The sequence below is a fragment of the Lipotes vexillifer genome, unplaced genomic scaffold (genome assembly GCF_000442215.2).
Source record: "Lipotes vexillifer unplaced genomic scaffold, Lipotes_vexillifer_v1.1 scaffold479, whole genome shotgun sequence".
Taxonomy (NCBI): Eukaryota; Metazoa; Chordata; class Mammalia; order Artiodactyla; family Lipotidae; genus Lipotes; species Lipotes vexillifer.
In genome coordinates, this window is record NW_006796443.1 from 2,873,493 (window position 1) to 2,899,078 (window position 25,586).

At 38.5% G+C, this 25,586-nt stretch overlaps 1 protein-coding gene across 1 annotated transcript in view; it reads right to left on the reverse strand.

The window, feature by feature from the left end:
- The window catches only part of ENOX1 (ecto-NOX disulfide-thiol exchanger 1), a 309,422-nt gene extending 284,522 nt beyond the window's left edge, over window positions 1-24,900 (reverse strand). Inside the window, exon 1 of the mRNA XM_007468621.1 lies at window positions 24,754-24,900. The gene's annotated coding sequence lies outside the window, so the exon portion shown is untranslated. The remainder of the gene's footprint in view (window positions 1-24,753) is intronic.
- Window positions 24,901-25,586: the final 686 nt, after the last annotated feature.

Consider the following 25,586-nt stretch of genomic DNA (forward strand, 5'->3'; position numbering starts at 1 on the left):
TAACTTTTGAAATTGGAAAAATTTTAGATTTACAAAAGTTGAAAAGATAATACAGAGAGTTCCCATAAACACCTCACCCAGTTTCCCCTAATATTAATCTCTTTATGTTACCACCACGGCACATTTGTTACAACTGAGAAACCAACATTGGTACCTTGCTATTAACTAAACTCCGGAATACATCTGTGTTTCACCAGTATTTCCACTCGTGTACTTTCTCTGTTCCAGGATCCAATCCAAGACACCACACTGCATCGAGACACCATGTCTCTTCCGCCTCTTTTGATGTGTGACAGTTTCTCAGTTTTTCCTTGTTAGTCATGACCTTGACAGTCTTGGGGAATACTAGCCAGGCATTTCACACTCACTCTGGGTTTGTCTGATGTTTTCCTCGTGAGTAGACTAGGGTTATGGGTTTTGGGAGGAACACCACAGAGGTGAGGTACACTTTCCATCACATCGTATCAGGGGGCGTATATCATCGACAAGACCTGGCACTTGCAATGCTAACCTTGATCGCTCGGTTAAGGTAGTATATACTGAGTTTCCTCACTGTCAAGTTACTATTTTCCCTCTTCACATACTCTCTTATTTGGAAGCTAGTCACTGCAGCCCACACTGAAGGATGAGGGTAGGGTCTACTCCCTGGAGCGGGCTATATCTACCTACATTATTTGGAATTCTACAAAGGAGGTTTGTCCCTTCTACGCCAATTATTAATTTGGTTAATCATTTGTTTATATTAGGATGAACTCATGCACATTTCTCTTATATTTTAGATTACAGGACAATAAATACTGTATTATCTATTTTGTTGCTCAAATTTTTCCAGCTTTTGCCATTGGCAACTATTTTAGGCTGGCTCTTCTATTCCTTTGACATGCCCCCATCCTTTTGTTCTTTGAGCACTTCTTGTTTTAGGGCAAACCAGTTAATTCAGTCCTATATTGTATTTTTACTGCCCCAGCCCTAGAACCAGCCATTTCTCCAAAGATCCCTAGCTCCTTTTCATGGAGGATGATATTTAGAAACTAGTATCTGGGCATATGGGTGTGCTAAGATACTACTGGGGTATCACTGCTCCCAGGCCCTCTCAGCGGAAAGAGTTCGGAATGTATGTATATATTCAAGCCCAGGTACATATACATAGCTATAACTGTTTCTGTATCCGTCCATCTGTATACATATTACACTAAACATGAGTTCATACTAACATGTCCAACTATAACCCAGTACTAGATGGTTCATTCTGGCTTTCCCTCCTTGCTTATCTGCAAAGACCCTGACAGAGAGAAACTCGGCTCCCACCACCCGTTTACTTATCTGTTTGACTCTAGTATTTGAAACTTCTTTCGAAAACAAAATTCTATTATTTTAAAATAATAGGAAAAAGCTTGAAAACAAACATGGTAAGAGAAGATCTTTAAATTATTTAATGTAGAAAAGTGACTTAATTATATTTATCTTTTTAGAAACATTATTCTGACTAAGTGAGGAATGGGTTGAAGGGGGCTGAGACTTTAGGTAAGGACAAATCTTAGAAAGGATGCTGTGTACTCTGGAGGATATTAAAGACCCGAGAAGAATTAATTTGAGGGATATTTCAGAAGATTCATAAATAGAACTTAAGTGACTGGATGTGGAAAGTGAGAGAGAGAAGATGGAGATAAATATGGATTCAGTAATGGGGTAAAGGTGTCTTTTTATCTCAGAAAATACACTGGGAGGAAAGGATTTGGGAAGAAAATAACTGAGTATAAGGCACTGAAAATGGAGTATCCATGTGGACACGCTTCAAAGACCTCCTGAAATGTGGTTCTGGATTTCAAGAGAGTTGTCTAAGCTGTAAAAGTGAATTTCAGGGTCTTAAGCCCAAAAAGGAAGATGCAAAATCTTGAGACCAAATAAAAAGGCCAGGAATATGGGACGAATAAGAAACAGAAGATCAGGGACAACAAACTATACAACAATAATATTGAGAAATAACATGCTGAATACATGAACATGTGGTAACTCTCCATTTATTTAGGTCGTATTTTCTTTCAACACGCTTTGTAGTTTTCAGTGTACACGTCTTACACTTCTTTTATTACATTTTTTCCTAGGTATTTTGTTATTTTTTATGCTATTTTCAATGAAATTGTTTTCTTAATTTCATTTTTAGATTGCTCATTGCTGGCATATAGAAATATAACTGGTTTTTATGTACTGATCTTCTATCCTGCAAGCTTGCTGAGCTCATTTATCAGCTCAACAGTTTTTTTGTGAACTCCTTAGGATTTTCTATATATGAGACCGTGTCATCTGTAAACAGAGTTTGTTTTATTTGTCCCTTTTCAATCCAGATGCCCTTTATTTATTTTTCTTGCCTAACTGCCTTGTTAGAACCTCCAGTAAATTACTGAATAAAAGTGGCAAGAGTAGACATCCTTGTGTTTTTTGATCTCAGGTGGGAAACGTTCAGTCTTTCACCAATAAGTATGATGTTAGCTGGGGGTTTTTCATAGATAATTCTTTATCAGATTGAGAAAGTTTCTTCATATTCCTGGTTCGTTGAGTGTTTTTATTTTTTTAATTTATTTTATTTTTTTTCTTGCAGTACGTGGGCTTCTCACTGTTGTGGCCTCTCCCGTTGTGGGGCACAGGCTCTGGACGCGCAGGCTCAGTGGCCATGGCTCACGGGCCTAGCCTCTCCACGGCATGTGGGATCTTCCCGGACCGGGGCACAAACCCATGTCCCTTGCATCGGCAGGCGGACTGTCAACCACTGCACCACCAGGGAAGCCCCCGTTGAGTGTTTTTGACAAAGGGTATTTTGCCAAATGCTCTTCCTGCATCTATTGAGATGATCATATGGTTTTTGTCTTTTATTCTATGAATATGGAGTCTTACATTCATTAATTTCTGAATTTTGAACTAACCTCGCACTCCTGAGATAAATCCCACTTGGTCATGGTGTATAATCCTCTCTACATGTTGTTGTATTCGATCTGCCAGAATTTTGTTGAAGATCCTTGAGTCTACATACGTAACAAATATTGGTCTGTATCTCTGCTTGATTTTGGTATCAGGATAAAAGTACACTTACAGTTTTACATATTAGCAGGAACGAATTGGAAGATAAAAAATGTAAATTACACCTAAATTATTAAAAATACATAAAATTCTTAGTAATAAATGCACCAAGAGGTATGTAGGAATTATACACTAAAAACTATAAAATATTGCTGAGAAATATTAATGAAGAGAATGTACATTTATGGGTTGAGAGGCTCAATACTGATGTCAATTCTTTCCAAACTGAGCCTTAGATTTAACATATTCTCAACTGTAATCTGACTAAACTGATTATTTTCAAAACTGGTAAGCTGGGGCTTCTCTGGTGGCGCAGTGGTTGAGAGTCCGCCTGCCGACGCAGGGGACACGGGTTCGTGCCCCGGTCCGGGAGGATCCCACACGCCACGGAGCGGCTGGGCCCGTGAGCCATGGCCGCTGAGCCTGCGCGTCCGGAGCCTGTGCTCCGCAACGGGAAAGGCCACAACCGTGAGAGGCCCGCGTACCGCAAAAATCAAAACAAAACAAAAACAAAAACAAAAAAAACTGGTAAGCTAATTCTAAAATCTACATAAATTTTCAGAAGAAATAGAATATCTAAGCCAATTTTATAAAAGAACAAAGATGGAGGACTTACACATCTGACTTGAAGACTTGCTGTAAAGCTACAGTAATCAATACAGTGTGGTACTAGCATAAGGAGCAACAAATCAATGGAACAGAATAGAGAAATAGGTGCACACTTATGTGGTCACTTGATGTTTGAGACTAGCACTAAGGCATTCCAATAAGGAAAGGAAAGGCTTTTCAGAAATCGTGTTGGAAGAATTAAACATCCCAGATAGAAGATAATAAACAAATAATATACAAAACATAGTAAACATAATATCCAAAAGTTAATTCAATAAGGATCATAAATCTAAACATAAAATCTAAAACTATACAACTTTTCAAAGAAACCACAGAATTTTTTTGACTTGAGCATAAAGTTCTCTTAGGATACAAAAGCCAGTACCTATGAAAGAAAAAAACCCCAATAAATTACACCCCCGAAATTAAAACTTCTGCTCAACAAAAAACATCATTAAGAGAATGAATAGACAAGCAATACAGTGGAATTGGAAGGAAGCAGTTGCAATGTATACATCTAATAAAATCCTGGAGACGAATATCTATTTTATACCTCAAAAAGAAAAATACATACAAGCAACCCAATATAAGGATGGGCAAATACTTCAATGGACACTTTACAAAAGAAGATATGGCCAGTAAGCACATGAAGAAGATGTCAACATATTAGTCATCAAGAAAAATGCATATTAGATCACAATGAAATATCACTGCAAACCCAATTCTAGCTTACCAGAATGGCGAAAATTAAAGAGACCGACAAGACCAAATGCTGCTGAAGATGTGTAACAACCAGAACTATCATGTATGGTCGATGCGAATGTAAAATGGTACAACTACTTTGTACAAAGATATGGTAATTTCTTCTAAAACCCAACATACACCTACCTATGACTAAAATTCCACTCTTAGATGTTGGCCTAAAAGAAATGAAACCATATCTTCACGAAAGACTTGTTCGAGAATGTTCATGGCAACTACATCCAAAATAGAGCCTGAAAAGAACACAAGTGTCCATCCATAGAGGAATGGATTAACAAACTGTTGTCTATTCATGCAATCAAATATCACTCAGCAAGAGATAGAAATGAGTTACTGACAGACTCAAGAATAGATTAATCTCAAAAACATACTATGTAAAAGAAACCTGACATGAAAGAGTATGTAGCATATGAGTCTACTTATACGGAGTTCTAGAACCAGAATTGATTTACTCTAGAGGTGGGGATGGGGATGTGCTGGGAAGGTGTGTGAGGGAATTTTCTGGGGTTGATAGACACTTGGGTAGCACAGGTGCATATAACTGTTGGAACTCATAGAAATGTACACTTAAGGTCTGTGCATTTTATGTAAATATGTAAATTTTACCTAACAATTTTACTTAGAAAATAAGAATCATATAAAAAATCATAAAACTTGGAATTTTAGTAATGGTACATACACCAAAGCATTTGGGGGAATTGTAGCAATGTCTACAATTTACTTAGAAATGTTTCCAAAAATTCAGTGGATTCGTGGATGAAAACAGGGATGCATAGAGGTAAGCATATGAGTGTTCACTGCCAATTTCTTTCAAGTTTTCTGTGTGGTTAAACATTTCCATAATAAAATCTTGCAAAAGAAAAAAAAAACCTTAAAAACTGAGTCTTTCACAATAAATAGTAAATTAAAGGAAAAAGTTAAAAGAAAAAAAAAAGAAAGCTATCCCAACTCATACGTTACTAGCCATGTGAACTTGGCAAAGTGTTGAAATAAAGAGTCGATGTCTAAATTTCCTTATTTGTAAAACGAAAATGATAAATAATACGTTTTATACAGGATCCTTAAGGGACTATACTGGCTAATATATGTAAAGAACAGTTCTTGATACAAATAAGCACTGAGTAAATGTTTGGCTCCTATTTTTAGTGAGCACGGAGCGCCTGTGGCCATAAACCCACAAAAATAAAATGTCTCAGAAACAGAAAAGGAGGATACTGTTTGCACACTTCGTTAAGGCAATTGTGATGTTTGTTGCATACATAAAATCAGATTCACTGTGATTTTTTTTTTCTGTGTGTGAATGTCATTTATCAGGACCCCTAAGCAAATGAGCTAGTAGAAAGGAAATACTATATTTTAAAACACCCATAAAGCATATTTTTAGAAATGGTATTTCCTTGACTTTCATTCCAGGAAAATGCTAACACATGGCATGGAGCATGCTGGGCCCAGAAAAGAAAGCCTGCCAGATGCCACAGCAATAAATAGAGTGGGGCTTTGGAGAGGAAAAGTGAAATGAGAACATGCAATGTTATGCCTCCAATACCCTTACCATCTGGTATTTAGCCCACTGAAATTACGGGGTTTTCGGAAATTCACCTTTGTAGGCCACCTTTAATTAATTGTCTTATTTATTTGTTTAGCAAACATTTAAATCACAGCCTACTCTGGGCAGAGTTCTGCATGCCCTCCAGGACCTCAGCAAAACGAAGGGTGAGGTAATGTTAGAAAGAAAAAGTTCTAAGTGCAGTATAATGAGAGGTTAGTACTATTTACACCTGCCACCTCCTGCTTTAATATTCATTTTAAAAACACAATTTTAATATTTTCAATCGATAGATGAAGCAGCCACATATTTTCACAAACGACAGGAATTTGCAGACAGGAAAAGAGGTGGCAGAATGTGTTATGTGGGTTATGTTTTTACTTTGCTGAGAAATGCGTACGTAGAAAAACATTTTTATACATTATATTTCCTATAGTGCTTGCATTATCATTTTTAATCAATATTTTAAATGCAAGTGGAATTTCTTAATGTGGTATCTTTTACTTTCAATTTAGCAATGTTTCTGAGAAGGAAACTGAGCTCTAGAATGTTGAAAATTGTCTCATTCTATTACGACTGCTCTCCTTTGGGTTTTCAAATATGTATACTTGTGACACTCCTAAGACACTGTGATTGATGGATTTTTACCCAGAATTTAAAAACAACAATAACAAATTCTTTTAAATGAAAGGAAAAGTACATTCTGTTCCCTTAACGTGTCTTTATTTTGGGATTATACGTTCTCTGCTAAAATTTAGGATGGAATTTCTAACAGTGATGGCATTGTTCAGTGAATAGCAGTCCTTTGTGTGTGTGCAAATTTTCAAATGAATGGAAATGGTCTTAGACATTTTATCTGGAAAACGTTCACCTATAGTATTTATTCAAATGTCCACATTTTCAGGAAAGAATTGAGAAAAATGTCTTTCTCATAAAAAGATGTCATTCCCTTGTGGCTGCTATGAAAGGAACTCCCTCTCCTCTCTCCAGTACACAACACACAAGACCCTGTGCTATCAATAGAAGCGAAACATACAATTAAAGAAACACTGACTGCATGCCGAAGTCTGGGATAACAGGGAAGAGAAAGCCAGCCGGCAATCACCTCTCCTAGCCCTTATCTTCGCCTCCCACTTATCTCTCCCAGGCTGGGGATGTCCGGACTCGATGACCTCTTTCTTCAGTGGAGACACAAGCTGTGAGTCAGGTGCCCTGAACTTTAATGTCTATTCTTCTTCCCCTTTAACCTTACTGTTAAGAGAAAATAAAATGTTTTATGTCAATGAAAATACTCAGTCACTTGGAAATCATCTTTCTGGGTTTCAGCACCAATTCACCTGTGACCTTAAAAAATCCTTTCAATTTAAATAGTAATAAATTCGTCACAGAAGTATATTAGGAGACCTATATTCAAATAAAGTTGCCCACTGACTTTAGGTGAATCCACTGTTTTCTAAATCAGTACAAGGTGCTTAGGATGATCAAAGGCCAAACTTTTGTAATCTCTCCCCATGTATATCACCTTAGAGTAAAATTATTAGGGAGAAATTAGGGATTCGTAAAGCAAGACAGAGAGGGTTTTTGTTGTTGTTGTCATTTTGATTAGCCACAAGCTTATACCACTGTATTTACTGGAGAGTGGATGACTGTCTTGAAATGAAACATCACATAATTCCAACAAGTATGCTCTCTCTAGTTAGCCTAAATTAGGGAGGCTTCCCTATATTCATTTTGTCTCTTTCACAAGCATCCTTGAGATCCTTTGTCCTTAATTACTGACATCTGTGCTTCAAGTATTAGGAGCACACTTGAAATTTACAATTTTTCTAAGTTCCTAACACTTATTAGCTTTGTTTTCTGCCTAGACCTGTTAACCTAATTTTGTCTTCAATGCTTTTGGGAATAATGCATTGCTTATCTTTAAATTTTCCATAGCTGTTTCTATATTAAGGAATCCAAACGCAGGTTTCAATTTACTCATTAAGAATTTGCTGATCCTCTAATCTGAATTAAAAACCAATTTTTTTTTCATTCTTCTCCATTTCGTTTCAAATTTTAACAGATACTTTCAAACCGTATTCGAAAAACTTATAATCCAACACCATGACCAATCTTCTTGCTGCCAAGCACTGGTGCCTAAATCTTTCTTTCTTTTTATTTTTTTAAGTGCTATGGATCCTGATACAAAAGACAAGGGAAAGAAAATGCAGAAGGATGACAGGAGGCCTATTATTGGACACATGTCCTCTTTCTTCTCTGCAGCTTCATCTTCTTGGATGGTATCAGAACCCAGGGGCTCCACCCCAACTCCTGAGAGAAGGGGCCTGCAGAGGAAAGGAGAGGAAGGAAAGGAAGGCTGCAGATCTGGTGATAATTTGAGCTGAGTTCCGATGCCACAGCTTGTAGGCACACAGATTGACAGAGCAGCATTTTGATTTTCTAAAGTGAAATCCACCAGAAATTAGGAGTGTGCAGTTTGTGGGAACTCTAGCACTCTTTTTTTTAAATTAAATTTTAATTAATTATTTAAACATCTTTGTTGGAGTATAATTGCTTTACAATGGTGTGTTAGTTTCTGCTGCATAACGAAGTGAATCAGCTATACGTATACATATATCCCCATATCTCCTCCTTCTTGCATCTCCCTCGCACCCTCCCTATCCCACCCCTCTAGGTGGACACAAAGCACCGAGCTGATCTCCCTGTGCTATATGGCTGCTTCCGACTAGTTATCTATTTTACATTTGGTAGTGTATATATGTCCAGGCCACTCTCTCACTACATCCCAGCTCACCCTTCCCCGCTCCCCGTGTCCTCAAGTCCATTCTCTACGTCTGCGTCTTTATTACTGTCCTGCCCCTAGGTTCTTCAGAACCATTTTTTTTTTGATTCCATATATATGTGTTAGCATATGGTATTTGTTTTTCTCCTTCTGACTTACTTCACTCTGTATGACAGACTCTAGGTCCATCCACCTCACTACAAATAACTCAATTTCGTTTCTTTTTATGGCTGAGTAATATTCCACTGTATATATGTGACACGTCTTCTTTATCCACTCATCTGTCGATGGGCACTTAGGTCACTTCCATGTCCTGGTTATTATAAATAGAGCTGCAGTGAACACTGTGGTACATGACTCTTTTTGAATTATGGTTTTCTCAGGGTATATGCCTAGTAGTGGGATTGCTGGGTCGTACGACAGTTCTAATTTTAGTTTTTTATGGAACCTCCATACTGTTCTCCATGGTGGCTGTATCAATTTACATTCCTACCAACAGCGCAAGATGGTTCCCTTTTCTCCACACCCTCTCCAGCATTTATTGTTTGTAGATATTTTGGTGATGGCCATTCTGACTGGTGTGAGGTGATACCTCATTGTAGTTTCGATTTGCATTTCTCTAATGATCACTGTTGTTGAGCATCCTTTCATGTGTTTGTTGGCAATCTGTATATCTTCTTTGGAGAAATGTCTATTTAGGTCTTCTGCCCATTTTTGGATTGCATTGTTTGCTTTTTTGATATTGAGCTGCATGAGCTGCTTGTCAGTTTTGGAGATAAATCCTTTGTCAGTTGCTTCATTTGCAAATATTTTCTCCCATTCTGAGGGTTGTCTTTTCATCTTGTTTATGTTTTCCTTTGCTGTGCAAAAGCTTTTAAGTTTCATTAGATCCCATTTGTTACTTTTGTTTTTATTGCCATTTCTCTAGGAGGTGGGTCACAAAGGATCTTGCTGTGATTTATGTCAGAGACTGTTCTGCCTATGTTTTCCTCTGAGAGTTTAATAGTGTCTGGCCTTACATTTTGGTCTCTAATCCATTTTGAGTTTATTTTTGTGTATGGTGTTAGGGAGTGTTCTAATTTCATTCTTTTACATGTCCAGTTTTCCCAGCACCACCTATTGAAGAGGTTGTGCGTTCTCCATTGTATATTCTTGCCTCCTTTATCAAAAATAAGGTGACCATATGTGTGTGTGTTTATCTCTGGGCTTTCTATCCTGTTCCACTGATCTATATTTCTGTTTTTGTGCCAGTACCATACTGTATTGATTACTGTACCTTTGTAGTACAGTCTGAAATCTGGGAGCCTGATTCCTCCAGCTCCATTTTTCTTTCTCAAGATTGCTTTGGCTATTCACAGTCTTTTGTGTTTCCATACAAATTGTGAAATTTTTTGTTCTAGTTCTGTGAAAAATGCCATTGGTAGTTTGATAGGAATTGCATTGAATCTGTAGATTGCTTTGGGTAGTATAGTCATTTTCACAATGTTGATCCTTCCAATCTAAGAACATGGTATATCTCTCCATCTGTTTGTGCCATCTTTAATTTCTTTCATCAGTGTCTTATAGTTCTGCATACAGGTCTTTTGTCTTGTCTCCTTAGGTAGGTTGATTCCTAGGTATTTTATTCCTCTTGTTGCAGTGGTAAATGGGAGTGTTTCCTTAATGTCTCTTTCAGACTTTTCATCATTAGTGTATAGGAATGCAAGAGATTTCTGTGCATTAATTTTGTATCCTGCGACTTCACCAAATTCATTGATTAGCTCTAGTAGTTTTCTGGTAGCATCTTAAGGATTCTCTATGTATAGTATCATGTCATCTGCAAACAGCGACAGCTTTACTTCTTCTTTCCAATTTGAATTCCTTTCATTTCCTTTTCTTCTCTGATTGCTGTGGCTAAAACTGCCAAAACCATGTTGAATCATAGTGGTGAGAGAGGGCAACCTTGCTTTGTTCCTGATCTTAGAGGAAATGCTTTCAGCTTTTCACCATTGAGAACGACGCTTGTCATATATGGCCTTTATTATGTTAAGTTCCCTCTGTGCCTACTTGCTGGAGGGTTTTTATCATAAATGGGTGTTGAATTTTGTCAAAAGCTTTTTCTGCATCTATTGAGATGATCATGAGGTTTTTCTCCTTCAGTTTCTTGATATGGCTTATGCCACTGACTGGTTTGCGTATATTGAGGAATCCTTGCATTCCTGGGCTAAACCGCTGGTGATCATGATGTATGATCCTTTTAATGTGTTGTTGGATTCTGTTTGTTAGTATTTTGTAGAGGACTTTTGCATCTATCTTTTTCAGTGATATTGGCCGGTAGTTTTCTTTCTTTGTGCCATCCTTGTCTGGTTTTGGAATCAGGGTGATGGTGTCCTCGTAGAATGAGTTGGGGAGTGTTCCGCCTTCTGCTATATTTTGGAAGAGTTTGAGAAGGATAGGTGTTAGCTTTTCTCTAAATGTTTGGTAGAATTCGCCTGCGAAGCCATGTGGTCCTGGACTTTTGCTTACTGGAAGATTTTTTTATCAATTTCAGTGCCTGTGACTGGTCTGTTTATATTTTCTATTTCATCCTAGTTCACTGTCGGAAGGTTGTGCTTTTCTGTGAATTTGTCCATCTCTTCCAGGTTGTCCATTTTATTGGCATAGAGTTGCTTGTAGTCATCTCTCAGGATCCTTTGTATTTCTGCAGTGTCAGCTGTTACTTCTCCTTTTTCGTTTCTGATTCTGTTGATTTGAGTCTTCTCCCTTCTTTTCTTGATGAGTCTGGCTAATGGTTTATCAATTTTGTTTATCTTCTCAAAGAACCAGGTTTTAGTTTTATTGATCTTTGCTACTGTTTCCTTCATTTCTTTTTCATTTATTTCCTATCTGATCTTTATGATTTCTTTCCCTCTGCTAACTTTGGGGGTTTTTTGTTCTTCTTTCTCTAATTGCTTTAGGTGTAAGGTTAGGTCATTTATTTGAGATGTTTCTTGTTTCTTGAGGTAGGATTTTATCGCTATAAACTTCCCTCTTAGAACTGCTTTTGCTGCATCCCACAGGTCTTGGGTCATCATGTTTCCACTGTCATTTATTTCTAAATATTTTCTGATTTCCACTTTGATTTCTTCAGTGACCTCTTGGTTATTTAATAGTGTATCATTTAACCTCCATGCCTTTGTTTTTTTTACAGACTTTTTCCTGTAATTGATATCTAGTCTCATAGCGTTGTGGTAGAAAAAGATACTTGATACGATTCCAATTTTCTTAAATTTGCCAAGGCTTTATTTGTGAGCCAAGATATGATCTATCCTAGAGAATGTTCCCTGAGTACTTGAGAAGAAAGTGTGATCTGCTGGTTTTGGATGGAATGTCCTATAAATATCAATTAAGCCCATCTCATTTAATGTATCATTTAAAGCTTGTGTTTCCTTATTTATTTTCATTTTAGATGATCTGTTCATTGGTGAAAGTGGGGTGTTATAAAGTCCCCTACTATGATTGTGTTACTGTCGATTTCCCCTTTTATGGCTGTTAGCATTTGCCTCATGTATTGAGGTGCTCCTATGTTGGGTGCCTAAATATTTACAACTGTTCTATCTTCTTCTTGGATTGATCCCTTGATCATTATGTAGTGGCCTTCCTTGTCTCTTGTAATAGTCTTTATTTTAAAGTCTATTATGTCTGATATGAGCATTGCTACTCCAGCTTTCTTTTGATTTCCATTTGCATGGAATATCTTTTTCCATCCCCTCACTTTCAGTCTGCATGTTTCCCTAGGTCTGAGGTGGGTCTCTTGTAGACAGCATATATACGGGTCTTGTTTTTGTATCCATTCAGCCAGTCTATGTCTTTTGGCTAGAGCATTTAATCCATTTACATTTAAGGTAATTATCGATATGTATGTTCCTATTACCATTTTCTTAATTGTTTTGGGTTTGTTATTGTAGGCCTTTTCCTTCCCTTGTGTTTCCTGTCTAGAGAAGTTCCTTTAGCATTTGCTGTAAAGCTGGTTGGGTAGTACTGAATTCTCTTAGCTTTTGCTTGTCTGTAAAGGTCATAATTTCTCCATCGAAACTGAATGAGACTGTTGCTGGGTAGAGTAAACTTGGTTGTAGGTTTTTCCCTCACTTTAAATATGTCCTGCCACTCCCTTCTGGCTTGCAGATTTCCTGCTGGAAGATCAGCTGTTAACCTTATGGGGCTTCCCTTGTATGTTATTTGTTGTTTTTCCCTTGCTCCTTTTAATATGTTTTCTTTGTATTTAACTTTTGATAGTTTGATTAATATGTGTCTTGTCGTGTTTCTCCTTTGATTTATGCTGTATGGGACTCTCTGCGCTTCCTGGACTTGATTGACTATTTCCTTTCCCATATTAGGAAGTTTTCAACTGTAATCTTTTCAAATATTTTTTCAGTCCCCTTCTTCTTCTCTTCTCCTTTGGGACCCTTATAATTCGAATGTTGGTGCGTTTAATGTTGTCCCAAAGGTCCCTGAGACTGTCCTGAATTCTTTTCATTCTTTTTTCTTCATTCTGCTCTGCGGTAGTTATTTCCACTATGTTATCTTCCAGGTCATTTATCCGTTTTTCTGCCTGAGTTATTCTGATATTGATTTCTTGTAGAGAACTTTTAATTTCACTTATTGTGTTGTCCATCATTGTTTGTTTGCTCTTCAGCTCTTCTAGGTCCTTGTTAAACGTTTCTTGTATTTTCTCCTTTCTACTTCTAAGATTTTGGATCATCTTTACTGTCATTATTCTGAATTCTTTTTCAGGTATACTGCCTATTTCCTCTTCATTTGTTTGGTCTGATGGATTTTTACCCTGCTCCTTCATCTGCTGTGTGTTTCTCTGTCTTCTCCTTTTGCTTAACTTACTGTGCTTGGGGTCTCCTTTTCACAGGCTGCAGGTTCACAGTTCCCATTGTTTTTGGCGTCTGCCCCCAGTGGCTAAGGTTGGTTCAGTGGGTTGTATAGGCTTTCTGGTGGAGGGGACTGGTGCCTGTGTTCTGGTGTGCAGGACCGCATCTGGTGGTGTGTTTTGGGGTGACTGTAACCTTATTATGGTTTTAGGCAGCCTCTCTGCTAATGGGTGTGTTTGTGTTCCTGTCTTGCTAGTTGTTTGGCATAGGATATCCAGCACTGTAGCTCGAGGTCGTTGAGTGGAGCTGGGTCTTAGCGTTTAGATGGAGATCTCTGGGAGAGCTTTAGCCGTTTGATATTATGTGGTGCAGGGAGGTCTCTGGTGGACCAATGTCCTGAACTCGGCTCTCCCACCTCAGAGGCACAGGCCTGACATGTGCCTGGAGCACCCAGACCCTGTCAGCCACATGGCCAGGTATGTGGGGGAAAACTTGCCTTTTGGGAAGTCTGAGGTCTTCTACCAGCATTCAGCAGGTGTGTTGTAGGAGTTGTTCCACCTGTACATGTATTTCTGATGTATTTGTGGGGAGGAAAGTGATCTCCACATCTTATTCCTCCGCCATCTTGAAGGTCTCCCTCCTCTAGCCCTCTTATCAACAAATATGCCAAATGAGAACCCAGAGCCATCCGCAGAGCTATCATTACGATGGAAACTGATAAAAAGCATACCTTTACCATTAGAAAACAGTACTAATAATCTCATACTGGGGATATCAGTACTACCAGAACAAATTCTACTTAAAAACATATGTGAGCTAAGATTGAAAAGCATTTTCCTGTTGATTTCAGACATATGGGAAGGCCTAAATAGTACTGTGACACTTGGCAGAGCAGCTAGAGGTAATGTGTGCAAGAATTTCTGGCTGAAATCCTATTTTCTGATGACTTATACTCAGTTACAAACTAAACTTGGCGCACATCTTAGCTGAGTAGAACTCCATCAAATACAACAAAAATAAAGATTAAGGATGGGGAAAAACCCTATAAACTTGACTTTCAGAAAAGACCAGAGCATTGTTTGCAAGGGAAACAAAAGGAAATTCTCAATACTTACTAATGTTTTTATATAGAAAATTACATTTGGCAAGTGCTGAGATCAATTACAGTCTAATAATTTCCAGTATCTTGAAAGGAATAAATAATTAAACGGAGAAAGAACTGAACCCAGGAAAGGCTCTGTCAGTTCTAGAAATAATTGCTTTTACTCTTCAACTTTTCAAAGTTTTACTTTTTTAGTGGCATCAACTGGCTCAGCCCACTGTCATGTACAAAAATAAAATGAACTAATAAAAGTTTAATTTCCTAGAATAACAAAAGAATTTGAGAATAGTCTAAACACTGAGACATACAGCTCTTAAAATTTTAAGGCAGTAGACACTTGTTTTAGAGCCCTAAATAATCTGGTAACCTTAAATAGAGACTTTAATTTTAATAACTTTTGGGAATTGGTGCTCTCAGTTAACTCTGATATTTCATTTGTTTTTAGACCTTTAGTTTTCAATCAGAGGAGACCTGAATGTTGAAGTTAAGTGTTTTAGTAGATGAAAGATGATTACTAGTAACACTAAAATACCTCTAAGTCAAATGACCATGTAACCTCTACAAATCTTTATTACTGTAACTTCTACAAATATTTATTTCTTTGTTTATTTATTCAACCATTCACCGAATATTTATTTAGCACATGCTAGGCAAAATGCAAAACAACAGTAAAATCTACTAAAAAGTACAAATATATATCCGTTTTCAGATTTTTTGATAGCTCCCATTTTTTGAGGCGCCACAATCTAAGCAAACACTTGAGACAGATCTTGAAATATACCTAAATTTAAAAAAGTAATATACATTTTTCTAATGTTATTATGAAAGTAAGAGACAAAAGGAAGTATTTGATTGGTTAAATGGAAGAGAAAGGCCTCCAAAACTGGCTGACCTCTGAGGTGATGGAGAAAAAGAAACTGTGCAAATGTCCTTTAAAAAGTATCTCTCAGGAATACCAATCGAGTCTCAGAGGCTAAAGATTAGACGTAATCCCGTCTTCCTTCTTTCATTCTCTCTTGTTTGTCTTTGCTCTATTCCTTTGGTCTTTTCTCATTGCTTACACATAAATATACTTGATTTAGATGGAATTAATAAAGCCACATTAGAAACTGCTCATAGAAAATTCAGTGGAAAAGGGACAGAGGCACATCTAATGGTAATAACAAAACAAAATAGAAAACTTTGTTGACAAGAAGGAAATACAAGTTTTTCTAGTAGAGTTAAAGAATAACTGTTTCCCAAGTGCCTATTCAATGGCAGGGAGGGTGCTGCACTACCAAACGTTAAACCCACATCTACACGTTTACGTGTCTACTGTGAATGATGAGATGGGTGTAGGAAGGTGGTTGTCCAGAAAAAAAAAAAAAAAAGACTGGTGAATTTTCCATTATGAGAAGGTAGATACATAAAACAATTAACTACTACGAATAAGTCAAATGTCCATATGTTAACAGATAATGCTAAAAATGAACCCCAAAAAACTGTTGAGGAAAAACAAACTGAAAGGTACAAATTCAGTATGATCTCATCTGTGTAAGCTTAAACATAATATCCCATATATATAGACACAGACATAATCAGATACAGATATATAATATAATATAAAGGAATGAAATACAAAATCTTATATAAGTTATAGTATCTATGGTGTTAGGTAAATAGAAAGAATGGTAATTTTTTTTTTCACTTTAAAAAATAGATATACGAAGCAACTTTAGAAGTATTAACATTTTAAAATATGGCAGTGGAGATGGTGGCCAAGGTGGTGAGTTGGAAGACCCTGAGCTCACCTCCTCCCATAGCAAACGAAAATTACAACTGTTTACAGAGCAACTCTCAATGGGAATGTTCTAAAGTCTAGCAGAAAAGATCTTCTACAACTGAAGATAAAGGAGGAGCCACAACAAGATCAGTAGGAGGGGCAGAGATGCCGTATAGTCAAGACCCACATCTCTAGGTAGGTGGCCCACAAATAGGAGTATAATCACAATTGCATAGATTTCCCCCAAGAAGCAAGGAGTCTGAGCACCACACTGGGCTCTGAAGCCTGGGGGTCTTGCACCAGGAAGATGAGCCCACAGTATTTCTGGCTTTGAAGGCCAGCAGAGCTTGCATTCAGGGAAGCCGGAAGGCTACAGAAAACAGACTCTGCTCTTAAAGGGCACATGCAAAATCGCACCTATGCAGAGACCCAATGCAGAAGCAATAATTTGAAAGGAGTCTGAGTCAGACACACTTGCTGATCTTGGAGAGCCTCCCAGAGAGGCAAGAGGCAACTGGGACTTACCCTGGTGACAGAGACACCGGTGGCAGCCATTTTTAGGAGCTTAGTCTACCATGAGAACACTAGTGCTGGCAGGCACCATTTTGGAGTCCTCCCTCTAGTTTATTAGTGCCTAGACCTGGCCCCACTCGCCAACTTTTCAGCATTAGTCCTGGGATGCCCCAGGCCTAGTAGCCAGCCTTGCAGGGACACAGTCCCACCCACAGTCAGGCTAGCACCGGGTCCAGGACTTAATGGGTCATGCAGGCAGCTAGCTGGGACACAGGCCCCCCACCGCCCACCAGTGGCCAGCAGCCTCTGTACTAGGCAGGGCCTGGCAACCAACCAGGCTGGAGACCAGTCACCTCAGCACACAGTAATCAGGCCCACCACAACAGAAGGGCCCATGCAGCCTACATAGGGGGAGGAATACCTAGATCATACAGCTACAGTGAACAGGGGGGAGCGTGCAGCTCGGACCCATCGATGTCTCCTACGTAAGGCCAAATTTCCTAGATTGGGAAATGTAACTGACCTACCTAATATAGAGAAGTAAAAGCAAATAATCAGGCAAAATAAGACAACAGAGGAATATTTTCAAAATGAAGGAACAAGGTAACATCTCAGAAGGGCTAAGTGAAGTGAAGATAAGCAATCTACCCAATAAAGAGTTCAAGGTGCTTGAGGAACTTGGGAGAAGAATCGCTGAACACAGTGAAAAGTTTAACAAAGACTTAGAAAATATAAAGAAGAGACAAACAGAGCTGAAGAATACAATGACTGCAATAAAAAAGAAGGAATCAACAGTAGATTACATGATACAGAGGAAAGGATCAGCAAACTGGAAGACAGAGTAGTGGAGATCACTCAAGTTGAACAGAAAAAGAGAAAAGGATTTAAAAAAAAATGAGGATATGTTAAGAGACCTCTGGGACAACATCAAATGTACTGAAACATTCTCATTACAGGGGTCCCAAAAAAAGAAGAGAGAAAGAAAGGAGTAGAGAACTTATTTGAAGACATAATATCTGAAAATTTCCCTAACCTGGGAAAGGACACAGATATCCAAGTCTAGGAAGCTCAGAGAATACCAAACAAGATAAACCCAAAGAGGTCCACACCAAGATATACTAGAATTAAAACGGCAAAAATTACAGATAAAGAGAGAATATTAAAAGCAATAAGATAAAAGCAACTAGTTACATACAAGGGAACTCACAAAGGCTATCAGCTGACATTTCAGCAGAAATTCTTCAGGTCAGAAGAGAGTGGCACAATATTTTGAAAGTGATGAAGGGAAAAACCCACAACTAATAATACTTTACTGAGCAAGGCTATAATTCAGATTTGATGGAGAGATAAAAGAGTTTTACAGACAAGCAAAAGCTAAAGGAGTCCAGGACCACTAAACCAGCCTTACAAGAGATGTTAAAGGAATTTCTCTAAGCAAAAAAGAAAAGAGTACAACTAGAAATATGGAAACTATAAAAGGAAAAATCTCATTGGTAAAAGCAAACATACAATAAAGCTGGAGGAATCAGGCTCCCTGATTTCAAGCTATACTACAAAGATACAGTCATCAGAACAGTATGGTACTGGCACAAAAACATACACATAGATAAATGGAACAGAATAGAGAGCCCAGGAATGAACATACACTTATATGGGCAATTAGTCAATGACAAAGGGGGCAACAACAATACACAATGGGGATAAGACAGCCTCTTCAATAAATGGTGCTGGGAAAACTGGACGCCTATATGCAAAAGAATCAAACTGGACTACCTTCTCACACCACATACAAAAATAAACTCAAAATTTATTAAAAACTTAAATGACCTGACACCATAAAACTCCTAGAAGAAAACATAGGCAGTATACTCTTGACACTGGCCTTGGCAATAACTTTCTGGAAATGTCTCTTTAGGCAAGGGAAACAAGAGCAAAAGTTAAAAAAATGGGACTGCATCAAGCTAAAAAACTTCTGCACAGTGAAGGAAATTACCAACAAAACAAAAACACTAGCTACTGAATGGGAGAAGATATTTGCAAGTGATGTACCTGGTAAGGGGTTAATATCCCCAATATATAAAACTCATACAACTCAACATCAAAAAATGAAACAACTGATTGAAAAATAGGCAGAGAACGTGAACAGACATGTTTTTCAAAGAAGACATATAGATGGCAATGGACACATGGAAAAATGCTCAACATTACTAGCCATCAGGGAAATGCAAATTAAAATCACAATGAGATATCACCTCACACCTGTGAGAATGGTTATTATCAAAAAGACAACAAATAATAAGTGTTGGTGAGGATGTGGAGAAAAAGGAACCCTAGTCAGCTGTTGGTGAGAATGTAAATTGGTACAGCCACTATGGAAAATAGTATGGAGGCTCCTCAAAAAATTAAAAATAGAACTACCATACTATCCAGCAATTCCACGTCCAAGCATTATTCTGACAAAAACAAAAACAGTGATTTGAAAAGATATATGTACCCCTATGTTCAATGCAGCACTATTTACAACAGGCAAGATATGGAAGCAACCTAAGTGTCCATCAATAGATAAATGGATAAAGATGTGGTATACAACTCAGTCATAAAAAAGAATGAAATCTTGCCATTTGTGACAACATGGATGGACCTAGAGGGTATTATGCTAAGTGAAATAAGTCAGACAGAGAAAGACAAATGCTGTATGGTTTCATGTATATGTGGAATCTAAAAACCAAAACAAATGAATGAACATAAAAGAACAGACTCATAGATACAGAATGTAACAAAGAGGTGGTTACCAGAGAGAAGGGGGATTGGGAGATGAGTGCAATAGTTGAGGGAGATTAAGAGGTACAAAATTCCAGTTACAAAAAAAAATGAGTCACAGGGATGAAATGTAAAGCATGGGGGATATAGATAGCTATACTGTGATATCTCTGTATGGTGACAGATGATAACCAGACAGATCATAGTGATCATTTTGTAACGTACAGAAATATTGAATCACTATATTGTGTACCTGGAACTGACATAGTGATGTAGGTCAATTATACCTCAATTTGTAAAAATGTGTAAACACTGGGGAGAAATGTATAAAAATGCTAATAATGAAGGTTCTCTCGGGAGGAGGGGTGTTACGGGTGATTTCAAATTTTTCCTTTATGTTTTTATGTATTTCTATTTGTCTGCAATGAACATGTATGTTTTGCTTGTAAAGTTAGAAAGAAAACAATAAATGTCATCAAAAATGACAATCTTAAAATAAAATATGGCAGTAGGTACATCTATTATTTTCTGTAGGCTTAAACTATTTCATAATAAAAGTTAATATATTTTTAAATTTTGTTGTTTAAAAGAAGAATGCTGTAGAAATATAGGCAATTAGAAGGAGCTAGTCCAATTTTCTTACTTTTGAGCCCAGAATATACAAGGCTGATTATTTTCCATTTTTAGCAAGAGGAACAATGGAGAGTTAATGTGGAAGAAGAAACTGTCCTTGATATGATGAATCATTGGCACTTTTGGCAAATGCATGGTCATTTCTAGAAGGAAGTGAACTACCTGAACATAATTATATTGAATCCTCTAGTTTTAAAAGAGCGTTTCAACTCACACACTATCCATGTAGGTTACTCTTTTTCTTCCTTACCGGGTGTCAATGTGAAGCTTTAGGGGCACAGTCAATGGATGCTACATTTTCATTGCTGCTAAAAATGTGTAATTAGAGTCTGGATTTTGAGATAACAATCTGCACACGTAAAGTACTGACTAGCTGTGCAAGACCACAATTGACGTTTTATTTTTAAACTCCTCACAAAACTTCCTCTTGATTCAAAATTGCCATCAGACATTTTCTAACGTAATTAGAAAGGAAGCCACAAACATCTTAACTTTGGATCGTATGTAATTTTTAGAATTAACAGCAAGTTCCAGAGAGTTCTGTTTGTTTGTTTTTAAATCAGAGTGGTAAATAAGTCTGAAACATTTCACTAGTGAGGCAAGACTCACTTGAGATACATTGTTAAACCTGAGGGGTGAAAATACATCACAGACGCAAGCGGTATTACACAGCACACAGTTTTCTGAAAACGTAGTCTTTGTGCATGAGGATTAGATATATACCCACAATAAGAGAGCATACTGGCCTATAATTTTCAACATTACATCCTTGTATTTTTTACTGTACACTATTTTTCAACTGGTAGAGTAACATGGTCTCATAAAGCTAATATTTATTCTTCCATGTTTATAGAGCTAGTAGAGCACTTCAGGAAATGAGAAACTCTGAGAAGTCACATATAACTTGGTGTCCTGTGCACCAAAGAAGAGAGGACAGGAAAGTCACCATGTTTGAAAAACTGGGCTCAGGAACTCAGTTATAAAGCTTTAAATAATTAAACAACACAAGGTAAGGGAGGCCTTTGATGTTATTTCTATCTCCATAAATGTAGTCTATTTATAGATGATAAATCTTATCATGTAGGATTCTTCATTTTACTAGAGAGCAAAGAAAAAGAGTCCTTTAGTTCAGTTCCCGTGTGCAGCTCTGTGGTTGCTGTGTGTATTTCGTGCAAGCTAAGGAGGTGAGTAAGTGTAATCCACTGTAACAACCAAGATACCCCTACTTATAACTGTGCCTTTAAATCATGAATTCTTCTCACTTTCTTATTAAGTAACCTCTGTACTAGGGAATTCAACGATTCCTTATGTTAAGTCCAAAGAAAATAGCAGCGAATGAGAATTTGTTTTTCTATGGAAAGACTGTGCCTGTATTACGGTAAATGTCTCAAGAGATCACACCCCTTAACAAAGCTTTCGTGGGAGAGATTTCCTGAAGCTCACTGTTTCTATGTCCTTTCCTTTTTTTTTTTTTTTTTTTTTGCGGTACGCGGGCCTCTCACTGCTGTGGCCTCTCCCGTGGCGGAGCACAGGCTCGGGACGCGCAGGCTCAGAGGCCATGGCTCACGGGCCCAGCCGCTCCGCGGCATGTGCGATCTTCCCGGACCGGGGCACGAACCCGTGTCCCCTGCATCGGCAGACGGACTCTCAGCCACTGCGCCACCAGGGAAGCCCTGTTCTTTCCTTTTAATGGATAGCCTTACTTGAGATATTGGAAGAATCCAGAGAAATAAAAGGCATCAAGTCATTTCCTCATTCTCTGCAGACGTGAAGAATGGAGGGCAGGAATGGGAGCAGCTGCCAAAAGATAAGTGAGGGACAAGGCAGAAATGTGGATGGAGGGTGGGTGAGGGATATCGGGGCTGATGCAAGAGAGAGTTTCAGCTGCAGTGAAGGGCCCTTTGAGCTACCCGCAAACTGATTCCTGAACTACTGAGGAAGCCTGTGACACGGAGCGGAGAGCTGACACTCGGGTGCATGATACAAAGCAAATGAAAAACTACTCCTTTGCTACTGACCTGTTCTAGTCTTCCCTTGGATTCCAGATGCTCTACCCGCCCTTCCTTTCTCAGTGACTGAGCTGATGATACCTTTGCAACACCAGCCCCACTATTTCCTCTGGGGTCCGAGCCCTGTCTCTTCTGTAAGTCCCCAGAGCTGTCTACTCTCTCCTGTTTCCCTGCACTGAGCTCTGACGTTATCTTCTGAAAGTACTCTGTTCCTTCTCTCCATGTTCCCATATCAAACAACAGTGATCTCCCCTAAACACCAAACCAGAAATTCTGGTTCTCCAAAAGAGTATCCATATACACACGTTGGTGTGTTTCTAGACAGCTGAAAAGCCAGCGTAGACCCAGCACTGAAGAATGATAGGGGGGAAGAGAATGGCACCCAGAGTTAAAAACTGGGGTCCAGGCCCAGCCCCACCATTTGCTCAACTCTGCCCATTTCAGCATGCTCAACTCTCACCGGCAACTCTCTGGTCTGGGCAATCCGGGTCCTCCTCTGAAGGGACAGGCAAAGGAGGTTTGAATTTGGTTATCACGTCAACCGGGGACTGGGTGGCGGGGTGCTGCTGGTCTTTAGTTCCTTGAAGGCAGGGCTACTAACCTTTCTATTGATCAAATCCATGGGCTGATCTTGCATCACAAAGTATCCCCCCGAAAATGTCAATAGTGGCCTCACTGAGAAACAACAATAGATCATTTTTCATGTTCCTGCAACCTGTCTGTGTTCTCAAACTTAAGTGGAACGTAGAGAACTTAAGAGACTCAGAACAAAACTGTGGGGATAAATAAATTTGTGGACTGTACAATTTCACAGGAACGGTTCAGAAAAATGGGTTTCTCTCTCCTGGAGAGAAAAAGGATGACTTGAGACTTAAGCCTATGATGATACAGGGGGACTCTGACCAATACATTCTGTCTCCATAACAGAAGAAATAAAGTGCCATGCGAGGACGTCGGGAAACACTTAGGTTTTCTAGACAGTGAGGTTTCTAAGAAAGGAGAATCTATATTAGGATTCAAAAGGAAAGTGGATACCTAGGTAAAAAGGTCTGAAAACAAACAGTTTCTCATTGGTTTCAGACAGTTCAAGTGGGATCTTATTTGCGGACTAGGGAAGAACATTTAGGTAACTTCTCAAGTCCTTTCTAGCACCTCTTTTTCCGTCAGACACTTGTTACATCTCTGCACACCATAACATCCTACCAAGCTGACACACTGGAAAGTTAAAGATGGAGACACAACCCCCCACCCGTCCTCTCCCCCAATATGTATGTACCACATGCCTCACCCTTCAAAGTGAATCAATCATGGGGCCCAGCAATGAAGGGTGCAGTGGGAAAACTGGAATCTAGCCCAGCACTGCAGTGAAATCTACTTTGATTTCTCAGTAAGAGAAGTTAAAAAAAAAAACCCACAGTAGAGGGCCATTGCAGGAGAAAACATCTGTCACCGTGGACAGAATAAAAGTCCAACCGAATGAAATAAAAGTCTGTGGGAAAAAACATGTCATTCTAGGGAAAGTACTCTGTTCCTTCTCCCTTGCTCTTCACGTAGTTTTTAACCACTCAGTGAGCCAAGCTTTACCTGCTCTCTTGCTCATTTTTCCATCTATGAAAGATGGGTGGATTAATTTCAGCCTTTAGGTAGGTCTTTGTCAGAAAGCACTTTCAGAATAAAAGTGGTTTACTTGGTACCATCTCAGAAGCAGAACACGCACTTCCAAAATAAAATGCTTGCTTTGCTAGCAAGCTCTGTCTTTAAGTGAGCAACAATACTGTTAGTGATTTTTCGAGTTGTTAACGCACACACATTAAACCACCACCACCATCACCCTGTTCTATCCTAATAAATCACAGGCTGAGGACCCCTTGGCAGAGCTAAATGAAAACATTCTGGCTACTGAGATTTTATAATTGAAAAATATCATAATGATAACACTAGATATTGACAAATGCAGTTTGGATTTTCAATGTTCCAAAATATAATTTATCAGCGAGGTCTTAGCTCATTGAAAGTACTTAACAAAATTTGATATATGTAGACACTCAATATAAATGTACTGGATCTGTTCAGTTAGAATTTATGAACACAGAAATAAAACTTGTTTTAAGCCAACGTGGGGGATATTTTATTTCTAATATCCTTGTAACATCCCAGAGTATCTAATAGTAAGTATGAGAAGGATCATATCAAATTTCTCCTCATTTATATCCATCTCCCAATGAAATCAAAGGATTACAATCTGTGCATAACCTAGCTCCACAGTTCTTATTGCAATAGGGTATGACCATTACCCATTTTAAAAATATCCCTCAAAATTAATACTAACCTCAGTGAGACAAATGGAAAAATTAACACAAACCTTAAGACCTCCAGCAGATCAGAAGACAAATGTGTTCTTTGGGAACTTGACTGAAACAAGGTATTCACACAACTCTTTTAAATGGAAGCTATTCACAAAGGAAGTCCCATGGAAGACACTGTAGCTCTGACATGCCAGATGCTTCTGAAAGGAGAAAAAAAGCACACCATTAGGATGTGTCCAAAGCACCATGACTGCCAGTACCAGCCACTGTGGTCAGAAAGTGCTGTAGTTAGCACCTACCGCTATTATTAAGAAAACAGTATTAATTGCTATTACTTTTGTACCCCCAGATCTTCTTACTCATAAATGACAGGGTGGATGGTAATCTTTCAGCATTGTGTTTAGAAACTTCTAAAGGCCAGCAGTATTTTATAACTAAGCGAACTCTGCTTTTCCCCTTATTTAACCAGACAAGGGTTGAAGGACGGAGCTCACGGTATGAGCATGAAGGCGGGAACACTACTTTTCACTGAGAACCCACCAGCTGTGAGGCACTGGGCACAGACTCTTTAATCTGAACGATGGCCCTGCAATTAAGAGGGCAGTGGCCCCATTTTCCAGATAAGAAAGCTAAGGCACGGATTCCTGAAGTCAGGTTTGCAGCCCAGGCATCAAAGCCTAAAAGGCCTCAGGGCTGACTCTCCCCCTCATTTCACTCTGTGGCCTGTGTGATTTAGAAAACTATTTCACTTGGTGCAGCCACTATGGAGAACAGTAAGAAGCTTCCTTCAAAAGCTACAAACAGAGTTACCATATGATCCAGCAATCCCACTCCTGGGCATGTATCCAGAAAATAAGGAAACTCTAATTCAAAAAGATACATGCACCCC